A 6,080-nucleotide genomic window follows, 5' to 3' on the forward strand; every position below is an offset into this window, starting at 1 on the left:
TAAAAATGTTTTCCCTTTATTTTCATGGTAAAAGGTATTTTCAATATTTTACAAGAAAATACTGAATGTCCTTATTAGCTGTAGGCCATAAATGCCACAAAACAGATTTAAAAATTGGAATAAGCCCAACATAAATGCTTACTATTGGTGAATATAAGGGCATACAAAACAGGGCAGTAAAGTCACTCTACAATATCAGGAAAACCATTAAAAAAATCTGGAAAAGCATCAAGATGGCTGGCCTCTTTGTAGTTTCAGCACAAAAATTGAGCCTTATTTCTAAATATTTTCCCTAGTGGGAAATAACAGCTTGAAAATAATCCCAGATGTATTCATTTGTGTAACGTTTTGCTGCTTGAAACATATAGGCATGGAAAAATTATTGAAGGTTTCAATTCTGGACTTGTATTTTAAAAATGTCAAGCTTTTGAAAAACAGCATCATTTTTCCTTAAAAGCCATTCATTTACCTGGAATGTTGGCCAGCAGGCCTACATTATGGACTTGGTTTAGTGAAGATTGAAAAACTGCCCAAAGGCAAAGGAGAAGTAGGCAATTTTTTGTGGCTTAGACTATACTAGCACAAAATACAGCAGAGTTGATTTTTGCACTGGCATATAAAAATTTTGCAAGTATGGGATCTTAAAAGTGATCAAAAGCTATATCAGGTTTTTAAAAGGCGCAAGGGTTTTTTTCTTGTTGTCTTCTCACAACCAAAATCTGTATTTTGAGGTACGGACAATTAGAAAGCCCTTGTTAAATGGCTACTGAAAACAATAAAAATCCCTGCCCATAAGTAATAATTTCCAAAGGAGAGAAGATGAAAGTATGTTTCTGTTTCCTTTACAAAATAAGTTGTTTACTAAAATGTTCCCATTTGGGGTAGATAAATATAAAAATGCACACACTCAAAGCTGCAGGAAGTTGTCTTGCTAAAAAAATGACAGTTTTCATTTGTAACATACAATCTAGACCATTATCTTGAAAAGCTATTTTTTCTAGACAATATTTACAGCCCACTGTTTTCTGTGACTGGTTTTCTAAGTTATGCAGTAAGTGGTGTTATCACAATGTAGGTGGCAACAAATTATTTTAATTTGTTGGACTTACCCATTTGTTTTTCAGGGTTTTTTAGCTTCTATGAAGTCTCTGGTCCACTAAGTCTTTTTGTGTGTGTGCACTGTAAAAGAAAAATGAAAAAGAGTCAGTAGAAACTTAAGTGATTAAGATAGTCAAGAGCCAAAAACATGAATGTGTGAATGGATATTGCGAAAAAAGCAGTGGACATCAACCCTGCAGTGCTAAGGAAAACACATGTATTCTGAAAGGAGTAATAGGTACAAAAAAAACAAGCTTGTGCTGAACTAGCCCGTTCTAGGACCAGACTATTGCTGATGAATGTGTATTAGTGAATGTAACTAAGTAGTGTGGATGCAATGCCACTGACTCACAAAAGTCTTCTTGCACAGTGAGATTATCTGGCCAGCTTGCCTGGATCCTTTCCAAGAAAGTCCTGTTAGACCCTGGGCAATGCAGTGTGTGCATGGTAAAGAGCACGGTGAACAGGGGACTTATCATCTACCCTATCCCCATGGGAATCATTGCCAAATCTTCTCTGGTGTTCTATTTAGGAGGAATCAAGTCTTAAAGCACAATATAGAGCGTACCCTTCAGGAAATGTTGCCACTACATGGCTGGAAAAATTTAACTAGTTATTCCATGAAAAGTAATTGTCTTCCTGCTGGAGCAGCATCTTCTGCTACATTTGCAGTCTTCCTCTAATGCAGAACATCAGGGAGAGGTTCAGACAACCCACGCTTCACTAGAATGACTCAGAAAGCTCATGGTTCATGTTAGCTTTGCCCTGACAGTGAATGCCTGTACTCAGGTCACATGTTCCAGTGGGAGGTACTGGAAGTGTTGTCTTTTCTTCAGTAGATGCAATACCTCATGAATGACAGCAAGAAAAAGCTGTTTCTTGGATATCTCGTACTGCCCCTTGCATTGTCATATTAATAGTCCAGTAACTACTAGAAATTCAGCCATACCTCTTCCTCCCCACGAGCTTCAAAAAAGATTTTAAATAGCCATTAAGACAAATTGTGAAGAACAATTTCAGGAACAGAGATTCTGTACATATACTATTGAACCTAGATTATATACCACAGCAAGATGTTTTGACATTTCTTTTAAGTTCTTTTCCTCTTATTTTACAGAACCACACGTCAGTAAGAACTCTGAAGAAAATGTGAAGGTGGTAATATTTTTTGGCAAAAACATTTACAAGCAGGTAAGTCCTATCTGATGCTCAGAAGTGCAATCCACCACAAAAGTGAGACTTGTATAAAAGCTGCATACTCATGGCTCCCAGCTGCAGATAATTAGCATGAAAAACTGGATCAATAGGTAGATCTTACTGCAATACAAAGAAAGAGAATCTGTGTAGACATCATTGTCATCCCCCTGTTGAGCAGCTGCAGACATCTTGGCAGATCAGGAGAAATCGAATGTGTGGCCTCTGGTTATATTCTAAGTTGTTTTAGTTATTTATAAATAAATTATGGAATGGAGATAATCAAATAACTTGCTAGCAATTCCCTTGTTCAGGCATCTCATCACTAATACCAGGATTACAAGCAACAATTACACCTGAAAAACAGATTTTAATATGAGATCAAAGCTAATAGCAAACTTGCCTTCTGATATCACAGCTTCCTTCACATAAAACTGTGTATAATCCACATTTGAAGAAAATGAGTATGTCTTCCTATTAAAGAATATTTATTTGCATTCTTGAATTTAAAAAAAAATAGCAATAAAAAATGTCTGGAAGATTGAAATGGCACCACCTGGTGACACCTGCCACACATTATGAGTGGTTGCATATTAGTATCCATGAAGGTACATTTGTTGTTTGAAGTTTTGTAGAACGACCTGGTGTGTGACAGTAAAGCCTCTTAAGAGAGAAATCAGCCACTGCTTTTTTTTCTATTGTGTTGCTATTCCTTGCTGTAAAGACAATTGTAGAGAGAAGTATGGATTCAGATACTTCGTTCAGAAATTACCAGAGTAAATCAAGTTGTATTTGAGACTCACCTAACTCTAATTTATAGTTCAGCTCAGACCATTGAACTCAGAAGTAAAATTTATGGGGGAAGAGCTATAAATTAAATTGGATAGAAACATAATTTTAGTCCTCCAGTTACTTGTACAGTTCTATTTAACACATTAAAAATGGAGTATAATACTAACTTGTTAATAAAATGTGCACAGTGCTGACATGTAAAAACAGTTTTATAATTGGTTGGTCCACTCTGTTAGCCTTGTTGACAACACTAAATTTTCAAAACCTTACATTGGTAACATTGAGCTAACATTATAAATGCAGAAAGCTCATAAATGCATGCAACAGAAATTCATTTGGCCTTTGATTTTTTTGGGGGTGTCTTTAAAGTGAAAACTGTAAAATTACCACATAATAAAAGCCAGTACGCTGAACACTAATTGCCCATTTATAAAAAGCTCTTTTCCTCCAATCACGTAGGTGTGAGGCATAAACTTCTTGGGTTTTACGGAGCTGCGATTTATATTTTCAGTCCTGTTTCTCTCTATTCCATTTCATCTTAAGCTTATAAAAGAAGAGCTGGATTTTATTAATCTGCATCAGCATTCATTGGACATTAAACCTATGAAGATCCCTACAGGGTTTTAATTGTGGCTGAATTGCCAACAATAATTGGGCCTCCTGCTAACCACGGAGAGCAGCCCACCCTCGCTGCCGGGCACAACTGCGAGCTCCAGCACCGGCCCCGATAGCCCACTTTGTCAGCCGCCCAAAGGGAAGTTGTCAAGTCTGGGACCCTGCTGCTTTATTCCTATAACTATGTTTTAGAAACACCTCACAAGTGGAATTGTGGTCGCCTCATCCAGAAAATGTGGAAAGGATTAATGTGGCATGTAAAACAAATCACTCCTGAGCTCAGCTGAGAAAGTGGGTATTAAAAGCACTCCAGTCAAAAGAGCTTTAGTGAAAGGGTCATGGTGATATACAGTCAGCACATGTTGGGCTGGTAAAGCTGCAGGGTGTTTGGGAATGGTAATGGTCCATGGGTGTAAATTCTTTCAAGACCTCTTAAAGGCACATGTGTTTCTTGAGCATGTTCTCCAAACAAGGACCTGTTATAGGTTAGATTCACTGGAGCATTTAAACTTTATTGATTGGTTTGCGGTATTCCAGGTTCGCTTACTGTTGGTTTTTTTTTAATGCTGTTGATAAACACAGGAAGAGATCCTGATTTAATCTAAATCTTATAAATCTATAAACTATGTGCTATGCAGCTTCATTGTAATATATTTCAGAATGTGTTATTTCTTTTCTTTATGCCAGTAATCACTGGCTTCACAAGAGTTAAGGGTCTACCAATATTTCTTTTATGAATGCAGGTTGGTTAAAGCGTCTTTACTTTCGAGGTTAAAAAATACAGACCCTTAGCTGTTACGTAGCACTTAGTGTGTCTTCATATATGTTTGTAACATTTGTGATATTTCCTAAAGTTATTAAAAAGATGGCTCATGACAGCTTCTCTTGTAAAGCTGGAAAGACATTCAGTGCCTAGCGAAAGCTTTGTTTTACAAGATGCACTATTCCTACTTTTTTTTTTCATTAAGAACTTCACTGTGATTTAGAGCGAAGAATAAAAGTAAGTGTGATAATACATGACACATATAGCTATTTTCTGCCCAAAGAATTGCCACTGCAATATGGAAATATCTAGGATTAGTTTTTAAGCAGCAGAGTGCCTTGAATTCAGTCAGAAACATGAAAGTTCAGTAATTTTGTAAATCAAGCCTTCTGCATAGAGATCACTTCATTTAAATTTGACACGGAGACGTTTCAGAGATGCATGTGTCAGGTGCTGAGCAGAACACAGCCACAGCTTCTCAGAAGAATGCATCTAGTTGCTATAGCAATTGCCAGGATTTAATTAAATTTGCTAATAACTGCTTCCAACACACACTGTTTAGCTGAGAACACATCCCTGCAGCAAGTGGCCTGTATTCAATTCTAAGGAAGACTGTGAGAGTTTTAGTCCAAATGCCAAGAATTGGCCAGCAGTTTTGGTTACATACACAAGAGATTGGGAGCTTTCAGTCTTTTATCCGATTGCAGCTGTTTTTATATAAGGCTCTGTTAATTATTTTCTGCAGTCATTTAACCTATACTCACTCTAGCAGTGTTGAAAGCAGAAGCACAGATTGCAGTTACATGATGTGGTAGGTGAAAATATTTGTTCTGAATAATAATATTTGATTGCAATCTGATTTAAAAGCACCGAGGAGTTCTTTTCTTTCAAACCCACAGGACTGTTATGAACAGAGACCATGGTCAAATGATCAAAAACATACTTAGTGAAGCTAAAACAAATAAATAAAATAATATGTGACCTTAGAAAAGTTTGGGTTCTATGTAGGTTCTGGTTCAGTGCCTCTGACTTTGACTCCAGCTTCCACCATGACTACAAATATTTTTTCACAGGCTTCAGCAATGACACCATTTGTTACTTTTGCTTTATGCAGCAGTAGTTAAAGTCAAGATCAATCGTTCTCCTGTAATATTTCCACCATGCAATGAAGTTCCATCCATAAAGAAAAGGGACACACAGTAGATATGATGTCATTGTCTGGCATCTTTATGAAAATCAGAAAGCTTTGGCAGTATTGAGCTTCAAATTAAGTTTCCTGTGCTCTTCCCCTTCAGGAAGGTGAAATCTGATGTGCCTTTTGCCTATCTTAAAACAGATGTCCTGTAGAAAGTTAGGTAAACAGCTGAGGAAACCGGCCAAGATTCATTTCAGTGTTTTGTAAAAAGACATGTAGTCTGAGAAAAAAAAAAAAAAAGACAGATTGCTGTAATGTCATTTTTCCACATTGCAATAACATGCAGGAAACTGGACAACACAGCAATCTGAAAACCAATTTGGGTGTTCTGCCCAAGCATTTTAAAACCCAAACATCTGCAAAGACCAGCCAGACACTCTGAGCAGAAGACTAGTGCTTCTGTGAATCTTTTCCTTAAAAAAA

The 6,080-nt window shown here is 36.9% G+C and overlaps 1 long non-coding RNA gene across 1 annotated transcript in view; it reads right to left on the reverse strand.

The window, feature by feature from the left end:
• Positions 1-1,109: 1,109 nt before the first annotated feature.
• The window catches only part of LOC104911473, a 33,877-nt gene continuing 28,906 nt past the window's right edge, over positions 1,110-6,080 (reverse strand). The window contains exon 3 of the long non-coding RNA XR_004160123.1: positions 1,110-1,179. This is a non-coding gene — a long non-coding RNA (uncharacterized LOC104911473). The remainder of the gene's footprint in view (positions 1,180-6,080) is intronic.

The sequence above is a fragment of the Meleagris gallopavo genome, chromosome 6 (genome assembly GCF_000146605.3).
Source record: "Meleagris gallopavo isolate NT-WF06-2002-E0010 breed Aviagen turkey brand Nicholas breeding stock chromosome 6, Turkey_5.1, whole genome shotgun sequence".
NCBI classification, from domain to species: Eukaryota; Metazoa; Chordata; class Aves; order Galliformes; family Phasianidae; genus Meleagris; species Meleagris gallopavo.